At 36.5% G+C, this 17,091-nt stretch overlaps 2 long non-coding RNA genes across 3 annotated transcripts in view; one reads left to right on the forward strand and one right to left on the reverse strand.

Annotated features, from left to right (window-relative positions):
• Positions 1-17,091, forward strand: part of LOC309845630 — a 44,313-nt gene that overhangs the window by 25,799 nt on the left and 1,423 nt on the right. Inside the window, exon 2 of the long non-coding RNA XR_014301392.1 lies at positions 9,019-9,072. This is a non-coding gene — a long non-coding RNA (uncharacterized lncRNA). The remainder of the gene's footprint in view (positions 1-9,018; positions 9,073-17,091) is intronic.
• The window catches only part of LOC309845628, a 40,272-nt gene continuing 29,193 nt past the window's right edge, over positions 6,013-17,091 (reverse strand). For both annotated transcript variants that reach the window (XR_014301389.1, XR_014301390.1), the window contains exon 4: positions 6,013-6,312. This is a non-coding gene — a long non-coding RNA (uncharacterized lncRNA). The remainder of the gene's footprint in view (positions 6,313-17,091) is intronic.

Genomic DNA, 17,091 nt, shown 5'->3' on the forward strand with positions numbered 1-17,091 from the left:
TGGCAGAGACAATAAATTATTCGAACTGAGTTGGTTTTTCCATATTATTCTAACCCTTGAGCATCATAGGGACAATTTCCCTTTGCTATATTTCTATACTAAAGTCCAAGGGTAATATTTAGAGTGATTTCCCACGAGCTCTTGTGATGATCTGCATTATTAAAAACGATTATTTCCAACCAGCGGCCATTTCTGCCGGCAGCGAGGCAGGCAGGAAGCACCGTGTGAGCTTCTGGCTCTGGGAACACGGCTGTAGATCCCCGGACAGAGTGCCAGCAACTTTTTTCACCTGACTGGAGGGTTTGGAAATAGTTTTGCTTTGTGTCTGCAATCCTGTTTAACAAAATAGTTTCTGCGCTTAGTTAAAACTGGAATAATGGAGAAGATGAGGCCTTTGAGAATGGTTGTTTCATTGACTAAGGATTCCTGGCGAATTTTAAACAATGCAGAATTTCATTCCTTCTTGGTTTCTCTGACTAAAATAATATAACTGAATAAGGTAACTGGTGATATAATAGCAGGTCGACGTCGACCCATGGCTTGGATACGGCATAATAGCCTGCAACTGAGATTTATATAGACATTAACGAAATTAACATACCTGACTAAACACTCGTTAATACCAGTCAGTGCCTGCACCTTTGTTGTCCCTCTGACCCTCTTCATACTTGTCTGAGGCTCTTTCTAAGAACACTTCTTACCTGAATCTGGTGCCTATGCCGTGGGTGTACATGGTAGGAAACTTCTAAAGCTGAGAGGTTTCCTCCAGAAATCCATTAAAAACACTGGCCTCAGAATAATAATAACATCATGATGTCAACTGTTCCTTCCATTTTTTGGATATATTTCAGCCAATGCCAATTTTGACCTGACACAACTCCTTTCACTGTCTTGCATAAGAAATGCAAGCATATTTAGTATATTATTTTTGAATTTTTATGGGATTGTGGCTTGGGGTGGGTAGGTAACATCCCACAGCCCACTGGCATTTCATTTAAAAAAAGAGACATTTCTCTTTGCCAAGTCTTTTCTTCCTGTAGTCAACCACAAGGTCACCCAGCTCTAACCATTCCTCCCACAGGGTGTTCAGCATCATTTCTTTTCCTTTCCCTCTTTGAAGTGTTCCTTCACCAACTCTAGATGCCAGTCCCAGTCTAGCTTCTTCCCCACCATAGGCCTTTCAAAGTATCTTCTCAACACAGCTCCGCTTGCCCTACAAAGAAATTCCCTCATTAGCTGTTTAGAAAACACTATTTTCTCCATATCATTAGATTCAGAATAATGACAATCATCTTGGAAGAAAAGGGAGGAGGATGGAGCATACCTCCTACTTTCATCTCAGAAGTCTTCAAAGCAGAAAGTAATACCACTCACACACACACAGAGGGTACTATGAACAAGGAAGGGGGCAGGAGTCAGGGCCAGCTGAGGTCGAAATAGTTACTCTGCAAGAGAGAGCACAGGTCTCGTTCTTTGATTTGTTACCTTCGTCTGCATATTATTATGGCGTATTTGAAAAAGCCAGGGAGTGTAGCTGTTTTAGAAAAATTATGCAGGAGGTGCCTTTTACCTTTCCTAATTACTGACATTTCAAAATACACATCTCACCTCCCTAAATTAGCACCTCTTTACCCCACACAGATATACCCATTACTGTAAGGATTTACCCAGTTTTAGGACTTACAGACAAACCTCTTATGCTTCCTTCAGAAAGGAAGCATAGGGTACCTTTAGAAAAAGCAAAATTCATGAATACTGAATGCTGCCTTTGCTAATTTGAGAAAAAACCCTCAACGAGAATCCAAACTTCAACAGGTTAGAGTAGAAAAATAACTATATCTGCAAACTATTACTTGATAGATTATTTCAACGGGCAGTGGGCTCACAATATTTTTCTCCTGCTTTTTCTCTTTTTTACTATCTCCCTCCTTCCCAATGTTCCCCATCCCTTCCATCCTCATCATGAGTAACCTTAACTTCTACCATCCACGGTCAAGAGAATTTCATCTCTAATTTCCACCTATTCACGGCACACCCAGAAACTACTGACGAAGTTCAGAGCTGATTCTTCTTTCACATCTCTTCCCCTTCACTGGGGCTGAAAACCGCCCTTGACTGAATGGTGACTAGTCAACGTGAGGCTGCCAGGTGGGCTTTCAGAGGCTGTTAGCAAGCAGTTCCTTTTCTTTTAAGAGATACACTGAGAATGAGATGAGAGTGAAGAGGCATTGTTATTAAACCTTTTTTGCATCTGGGCAAGGAAGGAACAGGAAGTGCAGTAGGCGTGGTTTGCTTAAGGATGGCAGGGAGCAAGAGAGGACAGGGTGAGAGAAAGTGGGATAATTATCAAAGGATGATGGCTTACAAGTTCCTCCTCTGCCTTTCTGTTTCTACCAACGGTCAGCTTCTCCTTGGAATTAACTCTCTGCAACACTGCCATCAGTACAGAAGTTCAGTTAAGAAGGCTCTCTGTGCAAAGACATGGCTAACTCAGAAAATCAGTGATGAAGAATAGAGTAGCTGAATGGAACCGAATGGGAAGAAAAGGATGGCAAGAGACAGATAAGCAGGGAGCTATACACAAGACTTCTAAAGCTCTAGTTTTATTTGGGCATACAACCAAGGTTTTTTAAAATTTAAATTAAAAACTTCATGGAATTTTGAATAGACTAGAATAAGTTATCTTAGAGACAGCAAAATCCAACTATTCTCTTTTACATAAAGAAACTGGAGTCCACAGACATGAAAAGATTTATCCAGGGTCATATATGTAATAATAGAGATTAATTTGGACCTTGAACCCAAGTCATGTGAAATACAGACCACTGGGCTTTTGCAAAATGCTTAGTGCCAGATACCAACACGAATATTGTCATATTCTTCAGTCATACATGTAGGGAATTGGGTACAAGGCATTTGTTAGTCAACGGACAGTATTTATTAGGATAAGTAACTACTCAAAAATTATCCTGAGACTTACACTAAAATAAAAATAAGAATAGAGTAATTCACAAGTCACATGGACATTTTTTCAATTTGATCTGTTTCATATATGCAAAGGAGAAAAGAAAGAACACCAAAATCAAACAAGTCAGTATCCTGACACTTAAATGATGGAAATAACCATTTTAAAAAAAGAAAATAATTGCTTTATCTGATTTTCTCATGCTTTTAAATAATGTTTTTTACTATCTCAATCTCTAGCAAGCTCAAGCACCAGATTATTTTTTTGATCCTTAATTAAGAGCTAAGAGACCTTGGGTAAGTTACTTAACTTGTGAAGATCAGATGAGGTAGTTTATGCAAAAGTGCTTACTTTTGCACTTACTTTTGCGCAAGAATAATCAGCACAATGTTAGCTGTTTTATTATCATAAACATTTTTTCTTAATGAAAAGAATAAAAAAGGAAGGATCGCCTATATCAGGGAAAATGTAAGATTTGGCTACAAGCATCAGTTCACTGGGAGTAACAGCTGGTCTCTTTATAGGACTTGGGATACAGATTACATAAAATATATATATAGGAAAAGGAAAAGGGTAAAAACTTTCAAAGTTCACCAGTTGTAGCCCACAGCGTTTCACTCAAGCTCATTAGGAAGTTTACATTTATAATGTAATCTCTTTGAAACAGATTTGATTTTTTTAGTAAGGATCTTGTAAATTAGAACTTTCCCAGAGGGCTAACCTAATACAAGTTGTTCCAGAAGTGGAATTCCTTCTGATCAAATATCTCAGAGCAGAAGAAAAATGGTTCACTAAGACTGAAGTATACTGGCTTATATAATTAGCAGTGAATATCAGAATACCAGGGGCAGCATTAGCAATTAATAATACCCTTGCCTTCAGAACTGCATTTAGCCAAAGAAATACATTTAACTTACATAAAAGAACTGTGCAAATTAGCAGTACACTGTCTCAGCCCAGCTGCTGTAAAGTATTACCATATGGCTTTATAGTACACCTTTATTTTACCTTGGAGATTAAAAGCCCTTTTTAAAAAATACTATTTCCTAAGGTTGTTCTGTGCTACACAAAATATACAAGTACCTCTATACATTTTGGGGAAACTGGCTAATGTATGAAGGTTATGGTTTATACGCTTACCTTTTCCTGCTACCTCACCTAGCCAAGATTCTAATGAATGAAGTCATACTTACATCAAGCAAAGTAATTGAGAAGTGAATTAAATTCTCCTTCCAAACAACTAATGCAGGGACACTCACTGTGGAAAGGACCAACATAGCAAGGAGAGAAAGCAGATGCAGGGGTTTTTCCTTAGATCCACATGATATGAAAATGAGGCCCTTGGGCAAGAGAGATGGAGGAAACAGTGACCAGGACATTACCTGGCACCAAGCTGACACCTGATTGATGATGGATAAATCAATGAATACATTTAAAAATGGGGTTAGGGTAAAGTTGTATGAATTTGCTATTATTCATAAGGAACATCCAAACCCACAGTAGCAGATTCTACTCAGGCAGACTGATGATGAAATTTTGCCATATTGGGAATAAAGACTTGGAAGAATCCTGCCACTAAAGGGAAGGAAACAGATCCGAGTTCAATCAGGCAAATGAACAAGACAGTAGTTTTTCTGAGCACCCTTTATAAGTGGAAAACTTTTTTCCCAACCTATCAAGACAGTTTAAGTAATAGTAAAAAAATCAATTAAAGCTGTCTTTCTCCCCCCCCCCTTTTTTTTTTTTTACAAAAGACATATGCAAGCCTAGAATATTTTAATTTACGGCATAAATAAATATGCATTCTGGAGACAAATCACTCAAGTGGGACAAAGTCCTTTCTACTGCATAACATAGCTCTTCAGACTTTTTCTGTAAAAGGATATAGTAAATAGTTCTGGTTTTGAGGGCCACCTTTGTCCTCTATCAGTGCTCCTGCTCTGGTTCCTCCTCCCCTTCCTCCACAGTCCTCACACATTCCTCCTCCCCCTCCTTCTCCTGTTTTCTCTTTTTCCTCTTCCTCCTTTTCCTTTTTCTTCTTGTGCTTTTTCTCCTCTTCCTCCTCCTCCTCCCCACCCCCTTCTGCTTCTTTGTTTTCTCCTTCTCCTTCTTTTCCCAACCCTTTAAAATGTAAAAATCATTCTTAGTTCAGGGTCTGTACAAATACAGGCTATGGCCATTTCCAGTCTCAGCAATAGTTTGCCAACCTCTAGTGCATAGGTTCAGTATTGGTGCTCTGCTTTCTTCTTTGCACAAATCACATCCGTGATGGATCAAGTGTGACTTTCAAGCTCTGTTTCTCTTAACTTTAAACTTCAATGTTAAATACATCATCTAAAAAAAATGCAAAGCAGTATGAATGCAGAATTTTAATACATTTTTGCAATTGCTTTTCTGATTCTATCATAGTTTCCTCTCTCAAACCCTATATTGGCACCTGGAAACCTATGTCTTAACAAGCCCTCAGATGGCTCTAATGCATGCTCAAGTTTGAGAACCACTGGTTTAGAATGTAACATCCTGTCCTCTTGGAGATTACATTATAATAGGTTGTTGTAAGCATTTTTTCAGTTAATCCCTATGGAAGTACTCAGAGTTTTGCCAGACACAAACTTAGTAATCATTAAATATTTGGTACTATTATTAATATTCCCACAAGTAGTGGGAATATTAATATCATAACTATGAAGTGGGGTACTACTCTAGAATTGCATTCATTAGACATAAACAACTTCTATATGTATTTTTATAAATACAGCATAGCATTAGTCAGAAAGAGAGGACTCTGAGAACAAAATTGAACAAGTGGTTTTAGAAAATTCAGAGAAGACAACGGTCATTTGAGGGTAGAACAGATAACCCTGTTTGCTTCTGTTAAGACCTGACCTCAAGAGGAGACTGCGTGTTCTATCTATGTACGAGACCGCTGTTACTCAGCAGCACGCCAGTGTTGCTATGTACAAATGCCAGCCCACTAGTGGCAGATTTTACAATTTCTTTTTTTTCAAATGAAATTTTTTTCAAATGAAGTAAAAAATCCGGAATTTTACACAAAATGTCCTGCGTTTTAAGTATTGGAAACCTGATTCAAATTGTGGATCCAACCAAATACGTCTGCGGGTGACACTTAGCTCTAGGGTCATCGGTCTGCAACTTCTGATGCCATTCATTCCTCTTCATTTTACAGGCACATAAATGAGGGCCCAGGAAGCTCAGAAAGTTACATAGGTTGCCAGCATTCGACAAGGGATAGGAACGATGGTTTATGAGTCTTTTTTTCATCATCCCAATGCTTTCCATAGCCGTCTTCCCATTTGAAAACCCATCTTCCTGAATCGCGGGTTGGACTGACGAGGAGGGAAACAGAGATAAAAGTATATGAAATGAGAAGTTGCAGTCCATGGTAGGATTTCATAAATGCTCACTGAATTAAATTCCATCATGAATTAGAGACTTTAAAAACCCTCGTATTTCAACTATTCGGGTTCCCAGGAAAGTGTCATGTTTCATTTTTTCTTTTATTTTGCCAGCTTGCTCTGATTCTTAAAAACGGGTTTTAATGTTGTCACGAGAAAGTCAGATTGCTTCTTACTGTCTCCAAATGTTATCTCCCTCTTTATTTCTTTTCTTTGTCCCTGGTAGCTCAGATCTTATAAAACTGTAAGAACTCTGATTGGTAAATACCATGCTTGCCTGCAAACGAGAAGAGGCCACTTCGTTTGTGTGGAGAGTTGAAAGCCCAGCAGATCTGCACGAGGCCAGATTCCATATGAGGCTCCTCACGCTGCACCAAACACGGCATTTCCAGGCCCCAAGTGAAGTTAAAGTTAGCCATTACTATACACCATCATTCCAACTTGTTTAGGTTTTTTCTTTTGATTCATGCCTTTGCTGCATTTTGTACATCCTCCTGACCATTCTTAGCAGCTGTAACAACACTCGTGGTATTACCAGTAATTTGCAACTTATCAAACATGATTGAACCTTGTTCTTTTGTGTAAACGAAACAGAACTCTTTGGTTGGCTTTCTTTATACTTTGGACATAGTGTAAAGGAAACGGAGACTATATTTGCATGCCAGACAATGAAACATAACTCACAGTGTATACATGCCTTTGACATTGTAATTACTAGCTGTTGTTTAGATTCCATGTATGGTCACTGGCTTTGGCTGTGTTGAAATCAGCTGTATCAACATTTAATCAAAGTCTTATAGATTTTGGTTGTATATTTTTCTAACGTCAAAATAGAAATGCTGAGACTAAAAAATAGGTTGGAAGGAATGGAAATGTGTGTGCAATACATTGCAAAAATAATGAACATTCACGGCATAATAAATGAAGTTCATTCTAAATTTGTCAGTAATGAAATCAAACATCACATGGAGCCCATTTAAAATTAGGATTATTTCTCTAGTATTTCAGCAACTTCTAATTAATTTTGCTTCAGTTTACATTCAAAATAGCTCCCTTTGCAACATATTCCATTGAAGTATTTTTTTGATTTAACATGAAATATTAAAAAGAAAACAATGTAGGATTTTTCTCCTGAAAAAGATGTAATATATAACTCTTGGAAATCATATGTAGAATAAACAACCAACAGTATGTCATTTAACACCATATAATATGATGGCATTCAGCAACATAATGACCAGTATTACTTTGTTTCTGAAGAGTGGATAGGTTTCTGTAGATTTATACATGGGACTTCTAAAGTTTCATGTGCAAGATTGGGCAGGGGCAGTTGTGGGTGTGGGACAGTCGTTGTGGGGGAGGATGGAGAGCAATGGTCTCTGATGTCAAATTCAGGCCTTTTGCTCTATGTATCTTACGGAAACTCCCAGGATATTGGTCTTCTCTCCCCTTTACCTGTATCCTTTTTTAAGTTTATAAGGATTCCCATAAAATTTAAAGCTATAAAACCATATGCCTATAAGAAAACTGTGATTCATACATTACGTGATGCTATACTGAGAAATTACCTTTCACACTTAGATAATGAAAAGACTTTTACAATACTGTCTAAAGCAACTGTGGTATAAAAGAATGCATATCTGATGTTTATTCATTTGACAATTATCATGTATCTGTAATATCTAAAGCACTGAAATCGTCTCTATAGGATATATAAAGATAACTAAGTCTGAAATCTCTCTCTTGTGAGTTCACAATCTCACAATAAATAGTAATTATACCACATAGAAAGCAAGCCAGCTAGAATAGGACGATATTGTGTGTGAGTTCAGAGGGTGAGAGGAATCTTCTCCAAATAAAATGATCAGGGAAGTTTTCATGGAAGATGAATAGATATATTTGGGACACCTCAGGTTAAGACTAACATTCATATTCTCTCAAAAAGTCAAGGCTGCAAAGATGAGTTTCAGGAGACTGTGTCCATGAGGCTAGATATGTGATCTAAAACCAGAAACATAATTTAAGAGTAGATAAATATATGGGAAATTAGAGAAGAAAATTAGAGGTACAAAAAAATTAAGAGGCTGTTGCAATGATTTTAGATAGAAATTAAGAGAAAATAGGCAGGGCCTATTGATGTCTGCATAAAGGAATATATCTCGGAGGCAAAGGAAGCTAGGAAAAATTTAGATAATTAAAATTTCAGACTTGAACAACTTGGGGTGGACCATTATTAGAAATAACAAAACTGGATTGGTAGGACAGAAACAAATTTAGATGGAGGCATGCAAAATTTACAAATAGGAGTCAGCTAGCTGTCATGATCAATTGGAACCTTGACAAAAACAAACAAACAAAACCAGCAGCAGAGATGCAGATTCACAAAAGGGCTGTCCATTGGTTGAAGAGTGATAAGGAGTCAAGGATAAAATCCTTGTTGAACCAGGCAGACATAGAGAAAGACACATAAGACTCTTGTGCAAAAGGTCAAGAGAAAAGAGTTCTGAGAGGAGATAAGTTTCAACGACATCAAAAATTTTTAACAATATGAGAAAAGAAGATGGACTAAAAATGAATTTGGTAATTAAGGTATTAGAAAGTTTTTGTAAGGTCTTTTACAAAAATTTCATTTTTTAGATTCCTCGACAGACATCAGTGAAAGAATGAGTCATGAAAAAAAAGAAATAGTAGGTACATACTATGGTGAGTGCTGTGAAGTGTGTAAACCTGGCGATTCACAGACCTTTACCCCTGGGGCTAATAATACATTATATGTTAATTAAAAAAATTTAAAAATTTTTTAAAAGAAATAGTAATGATAGATGACAGACATTTTAAAGATAATTCTAGATTGAAAATGCAACAAATATTTTTTTCTTTTCTTATTAATATACCTAAAATACCTCCTTTTACTAAAGAGAATTTTAAGCACAAGTAACAATTATAAACTAAAACCTGCTTGGAACAGAACTATGTAGGAATCTCTAATAATGAATAAATCAATGCTTCTAAAAGTGACATTAAATATAAAGCACAACTAAAATCTATTACTAATTATCACCAGCTACACAGTAAACTGGTCCACAAGTCACCTATTGCATTTAAGCTATTCTCTAACCCCAAAATCAGTAAATGGATTTTAAAGGTAGCCCTGAAGACTTAGCAAACTAAACTCAAGTATAAGGCAAATGTACTTTAATTGGAAAAACATTTAAAAAGATATGTTTGTGTCATAAAAGACTCAAAGGGAATAGGAAACGTTTTCTTTAATGGAAAGTATCATAGATTTTAGATTAAAAAGAGGTATTCTTTATAAAGACAGATGAACCAGAGGAACACCATATGGAATAAAATCATTCAGGACATTAAAAAAAAAAAAATGGACCAATGGATACTATCGATGTCTCACGTTTGGAGAAAGGGCCTATTTATTCTCTTGTCACAAGATGGGAGAAAAGCATGATGGCACATGGAAGTAAAAAATGAATAGAGAATTCACATAATTATATATGCATATAAAAAGGTGAGATTTAGAGTTCAGTATAAATACATTCTATGTAAAAACAAAGAATCCATGGCACAGTTTTAAAAAATTATGCTATAACATCAATCTTTAAAAAATCAAATCCCTTAGTAATATTTAAAATCAACTAGCACAATTCTATATTCAGTATGAAGTATAGCCAACTTCTGTATTTTGGAATACATATAAATAGTGTTTATCATTTGATGCTTAGCCAAAAACCACTATCTGGGGCTACTGTGGATTGGTTCTTTGTGCTGGCAAAGTTTCTCAAAGCAAGAGAGCAATTTAACAGGAAGTCTGACTTATTATTTAGTCTTAATTTTTAGATTAGACTTTTTTAAGGGCAAAGTTTACAGTAGTTTCTAGTTACAGAGACAAATCTAAATATATAATAATTATAAACATAAAATACATTTACACATTAATCTTACTAACAAGATGTTAAATGCCGAGATTTTATAAAGGCAGAGTTAGCAAAAAATTTACAACTGTTCCATGGTTTGAATGGGACTTCATCTGTCAATAGGTAGAGATTAGAGTCAGAATAAGGCAAAACGGAATGGGTACAAACCCCTCTGGGAGAGAATTTAAAAGATGACTTTTTCACTTTCATGGATATTGAAAAAGTTGTCTTTGTTTTCTGAAAATGGGAAATGAGTTTTCAAATCTACAATGCTCCCTTGTAATAACTAACCTCTTTCTAAGGAGGACCTCTCTATGGAATAAAAGCTTCTCTTTTTGTTTATTTTAATCACAACACGTCTGTGTTTTGAGATAATGACAGGAATTTCTCTAGCTAAACCAACTCAAAGAGAGAGCTGCACTGGTGACTGTTACTCCAAGACATAAGAAGACATTTTGTAGGGAAAGTACTATAACAACACATTGTTTCTGACTGATGCCAAAAGTCAGCATTACGTTGTTTTAACCTAGTAGAGCAAAGGAGGGGAAAAAAAGAATGTCAAATGACAGGTAATATCACCCTGAAGGAGAGATGTTAACTTGGGGGGAGATAACATTGGGTTGAAATTGCTTTAGCCAGAGAAACTCTTCTCATCCAGAAGTCAAAGGTTTTGAGTCTGTAGTCCTATGCTTTAAAACAATAAACACAATGCAAAAAATCCCTGATTTCATCAAGTTTATATTCATTGGATAGACAGAGACAATAATCAAAATAACCAGATAAAAATTATTTGTTTGGGAATCATAAATGCTGTGGAGAATATTAAATCAGGGAAATAGAATGAGGGAGGAAGTCCTAAGAGGAAAAGAATTAAAACCTGAGGAGATGAATGAAGGAGCCATGTGAATATCACAGGAGTACTCCAGGCAAACAAAACTAAAAATACAAAGGCTCCATGGCATAAATATGATTAGCAGGTTGGTGAAAAAACAAAGAGGTGAAAGCTGTTGAGTTGAGTGAGCAAGAGGAGAAGAGTATGGGTTAAAGTCATAGAGTTGGTGCATAGCTCCCTATAGCCCACAGGAAACATACTGGCTTCTACTCTAAGTGAAATGGAAAGTCACTGAAGGATCTATAGACATCACGACACTTACAAAAATCCAGGTGAGAGAGGGTGGTAGAATGGACAAGGATGGTGGCTATGAAGTGAAGAAATGTGGTTGGATTCCAGATGTATCTTAAAGCAAGTGTTGACAGGATGTTTTGATGGATTGGATATGGGATGTGAAAGAAAGAAGAATCAGGAATCATTCCAAGCTCTTCAGTTTGAGCAACGGTAAAAATGAAATTACCATTCACGGAGATGACTAAGACAGAAGGATAAGATTTAGGGTGAAGAAGAAAGTCAGCATTTTAGTTGTGGGCATGGTAAGTTTGAGATGCCCACTGAATATCTAAATGGAGATGGTATGTGGACAGTTGGATTTAAAACTCCAGAGTTACAGAGAAGTTTGGGCTGGAGATAGATATCCTGAAGCCATCATCATAAATGTGATATCGTAAACCATGATTCATGAAGGGATTGAGTATAGATAAAGAAAGGAAGAGGACCCATATTTAGAGGCCAAGTAAATGAAAAGAAAATAGCAAAAGGACTTGGGGGGTGAGAATGGCTAGAGTAATAGAAGGAAGATAAGAAGATTGTGGGTTTTAGACACCAAGGGATGACTGCGTTACCAAATGAGTGACTGCTCAGCTGTTACATGGCCCACAGCCACTGACAATTTCAGCATTGAGAATGGCCACTGATATCTGTATTGGAAAGGTCATGGTGGCCTTAACAAGAACAATTTCAGGGTAAGCATGGGGATAAACTCTTAAGGCAGACTCAACAAAGAATGGAAGGAGAAATCTGGAGACTGAGTATAGACATCTCTTTCAAAGACATTTGTTGTCAAGGGAAGGAAGAAATGGATGCTTATGAAGAGGCAAATGGAGTCAAGAAAATTTAGTCTTTTATTTAAAGATGAAAGAAATAAGAACATGTTTAAGTAATGAGGGGGAAAATCAGGTACAGTGGCCAAACTTGACAATGCAGGAGCAAGAAAAAAGTGCTGCCATGATGTGAAGTAGGCGATAAAGGTAAGGATGTGGTGTGCACAAGTGAAGAGACTGGTCTTTGTGAAAAGGACAAACAATTCATCCAGTGTAACAAAAACAAAACCAGAGTTTGGAGGCTAAGGTGAGGTAAGAGAGAACATATGACAAGAACAAAACAAGTTCTCTTCTGATAGATTTTATTTTTTTAGTAGACAATAAGCAGTCCTCACTTAAGACTGAGAATGGAATATGAGGTGCTGAGAGTTTTGATGAAAAGACATGGACAGTCATCCAGGAGTGTAGAAATACAAATGAATTAGAGAATTAATTCCCATGATTCATTAAGGATCTAGTTGAGTTTAGTGATCATAAAATTGTTGTGTGACAATTGCTTTTTTTTTTTTTTTTTCCAGCCGTACTCAGTTGCTTGGGTGCATACCTAGAATTAACAGATTGTTAAGTTAAACACAATGTTCAAGTAGTTGAAAATATTGACTGTATTTTTATTCTTTGGTTGTGCCCTCATTAAAAAGTGGTCCATGCATGGATGTTCTTGTTGAACATCAATCTTATCTTGATTAAATGTTCTTAGTGATTATTGCTGTTCTATACCCTAAGTTCTTTAGTCTACACATAGATTTGTGCTTAGTAAATTGATTCAAATTGTTTCATAACATAGGAAGTCTTTAAAGCAGGGGTTGGCAATTTTTCTCTGTAAAGGGCTAGATAGTAGTTATGTCAGGCTTTGTAAACCATGGGGTCTTTGTCACAATTAGCAAGCCTTATGGTTTCCGTAAAAAAGTTATTCAACTCTGTTGTTGTCATCTAAAGCAGCCATAGACAACATACAAATGAATGCGTATGGCTAGGTTCTAATAAAATTTTATTTTAAAAAACAGGTGGCAGGCAAAAATCACAGGTCTTAAGTTGCCAAGCTCTGTTTAAAACTACACCCTGTTTAAATACTATGTGAAGGCAGTTGGGCATGTATTAAATAGCTGTTAATGAAATATTTAGATAAATATAAAATTTGTGAAAGCATCTACAAAGGTGCCTGGTATGAACTAGTCTATTTAGAATATTCTCTTTCGGTGGAACATACAGTCAGAATCAAGTGTTTTTTACAGATCAGCATCAGTATCACATGGGAACTTGTTAAATGCAGAATCATGGGCTTACTCCTTGAACTACTGAATCAGAGTATTTTTTAAGAAGCCCTAGGGCACCTGGGTGGCTCAGTCAGTTAAGTGTGGGACTCTTGATTTCAGCTCAGGTTATGATCTCAGGTTATGATCATGAGATCAAGCCCCTTGTCAGGCTCCATGCTCAGTGTGGAATCTGCTTGAGATTCTCTCTCTCCCTCTCCCTCTGCTCCTACTCCTGCTTTCATTCTTCCTCTTTAAAGTAAATAAACAAAATTTCCCCAAAAAAGTAAAAGGAGCCCTCTATGTTTTATGTACACATTGAACTTTGAGAAACTTTAGAAGTTACTAGAAGGATTTTCAATGTGTGAAATTAAATAACTTATAACAAATATCATAAGGAGAACAAAAACAAATAACATGAAACAAAAAAGAGAAAAATTAGCAGAGAAATAGAGAAAAGGAAAAATATTTCCCCATGAAATGTCCAGCAAATGACAAATGGATAAATAAAATGTATCATATCCATACAATGGAATATTAGTTGGCCATGGATGAATGCTGAAAATATTATGCCTAGTGAAAGAAGCCGATCACAAAAGGCCACCTATTTTATGATTCCATTTGTGTGAAGTATTCAGTCTAGGCAAATCTATAGCGACAGAAAGTAGATTAATGGTTGCCAGAGGCTAGGAAGAGGGGAGAATGGGGAGAAACTGCTAACGGTCACAGGACTTCTTTCTGGGGTGATGAACCTGTACTGGAGTTAGATAGTGGTGATGGCTGGACAACTCTGTAAATACCTTAAAAACCACTGAACTGTACACTTTAAAGTGGTGACTTGGAATTATTTTCAAATTTTAAAAATCCAAAAAAATTAGAAAACAAAGGGAGGATAATGAAAGGCTTCCATCCACAGCAATTTTGTGGTGACTGGATTTAAGGAGTTCAAGAGTTTTGGTAAGAAGAAATGAGCAGGCACTGCAGCTTATACAGAACTAAATAAAATAAATATTGATCGTCAGAATGAGCTTTTACTTAGACTTGATGTGGGTTTAATTGTAAGGACAAAAGAACTGCTGAGAAACTTGACCCAAGTAATCTGCCTCAGGTTACACTGTCAGGAAGGTTAGTTACCAATTGCTACGGAAAGAGAGAGAAAGGGTGGGGTGAGGTGAGGTGGAGGGGAGGGTGTTAGGGAGGGAGGGAGGAACAGAGGGAGAGAGAGAAAGAGAGAGAGAAGTAGAAGAGAGATTTTCCAAGTTTGGTACATTCTACTGGATGTAACTTGAGTACCTTCCTGTATTAACTAACACCCTAGAACTGTACCACCAACCCCACAATACCACACCCCATAACCACAGGCAGCCTTCAGGTTTTTCCTCCCTGTCTTCAAAACAGTCTTGGGAACAACCACATAATCTGAATTGGAAGATTTGGGTTGTTTGTATGTGTTCCAAAAGGAATCCCAACTGTTTGAGTGTTTCACATAGTTAGGAGTCAGTAATAACGCAAACCGGGTGATGACTGAGTGAGTCACACTGGGGAAAACACAGACTGAGGCGGAATCTAACTACAATTTGCAGATGTGCTTTCATACCCACACACAAGAATCTCCATGTATTTCCAGCCTCATGTATAACTTAGTACCCATTCACTTATATTCAAAATTTGCAAAGCCCAAAGTTTCCGAGTTGCAAACTGATTCTCAAATTTTGCTGAAAATTTAAGTAGCAAAGTGTTTACAGTTTGAAAAATGTAAGCAGGACATTAATTCATTAGATGCTGATTCTAGCAAGCTGTGATTGGGAGCCCTCTGAGGATCATTTTTCTCCTTAAGTCAATAGCATCAAACTCTTCTATTTATATGAAATCTCATCTACTTCTTATTCCTACACTCATAGTAAAATTATATCAGTAGTATAAACTAATCATTTTCACAAACAAAACCCAATGTCTTAAAGAATTCCATTTCAGATTAACTCATTTTTTGCTACAGTGAACACAGAATGAATAATAATGATTTAGAAGTAAATAGATGATAATCTGTTAGAGAAATTTTGATTAAGTCTCTTTCAATCTAAATGGGTTTAACATGGGTAGTCCTACAGTTTTAGAAGGAAACGTTGCACTATGTCTTCATATAACCCTTCTCTAGGACTAGTTCTCACACCAAGGTAGCAGAAAGAAAGTGATGTTATCATCTCCATGAAAGAGAGGAAGAGTAAATATTAAAGCTTAGAATATGAATCTCATGCAGGATGGCAAATAGATTTCACTGTTTGAGCCAATTTAAGAGATTAATGGTGGCTGCCTGGAGCTGAGAGTTAAGGAAGATTTTAGGTTGTACTTAAGATCTTTAGTTCAGTACATATGTGTGCCATGGGCCTCAGAAGTGGGGAGTACATAGAATTCCTACATGATATCAAATGCTCTGGCTGCAATTTCAGTCCTTAATACCTAACCCTTCCCTACCTCAATTAGGCCTCCAGAAATTACCTCCTTGGAAAGCCAAGCTCAGGTGACAACATAGCCCTCAGTTTAAATGATCTTATGAGAAATGAGAGAATTTTCAAGAAACCTAGCAATCATCAAAATGGAAATCTATTGATCAAAAACAATCAAATGATCAATAAAGAAAAGTCTAAAAATTACATGTCTGAAAGATGGGTGAATCATCCAGAGAGCACTTCCCAGGGAAGTTTATATGGTTAGCTTAGATACGCATGGCAAGGCATCTAAATACAAGTCCTTAGAGCAAAAAGCAACCATGCTCCCCATCTTGATGTACATGTTCTTTCTCTAATCTGCTGACTTTAAGATTCTCAAGATAACTTTCTTGCTTTTGCTGTTCATTTTCTTATAAAGTTGTCTTTTTCTGTTCAGGTTTTTTTTTTAATCATCTTTTCCAGCAAATCAAAATATTCGACATGGAAAAATAATCAATCAAAACTACGTTTTGAAATGCATAATATATAGACATACATTCTTGGTTGTCGGAATAGTATTATATAGCTGTGGTCACTAAATAACTTAAAAAATACATTTTTTTTTTGTTTTACTTGTACAGCATTTGCAATTTTAGTCATTAAATGAGCTTTGCAGGTGTGCAAATACCCTGTTAATCCTGCTGTTTTCTGAAAGACTGCTAGCCACATCAACCAATACTTTGGAAGACCGGCAAAATGGGGAAGCTTTTTCAAAGCCCAACAATAAATTAGTAAGATGACTTATATAACAAGTGGAACTTTGTTAAGTTAAAAAATAAGACCACCTGAAGTTTTATTTTTTTTAAGCCATTAAGGATTGGACTTTTAAATGCAAAACCAGATATGACCATTCTCGTCTGTCATTTGCTTTTCTTTTCATGTAAACATTATTTTCTTGATACAATGAGAAATAAAAAAGGTCCTAACCTGTATTTCTCATCACTGAAAATAACATTTAGAGTGCTTTGGTGAGTTTTAGTCTGGGATATCTCCTTTAAGGGGTATTTTCTCTCTTGCCCAAGAGAGAGAGACCATCCTTACTTCTTTAGG

This window comes from Mustela nivalis (genome assembly GCF_964662115.1).
Source record: "Mustela nivalis genome assembly, chromosome: 12".
Classification (NCBI taxonomy): domain Eukaryota; kingdom Metazoa; phylum Chordata; class Mammalia; order Carnivora; family Mustelidae; genus Mustela; species Mustela nivalis.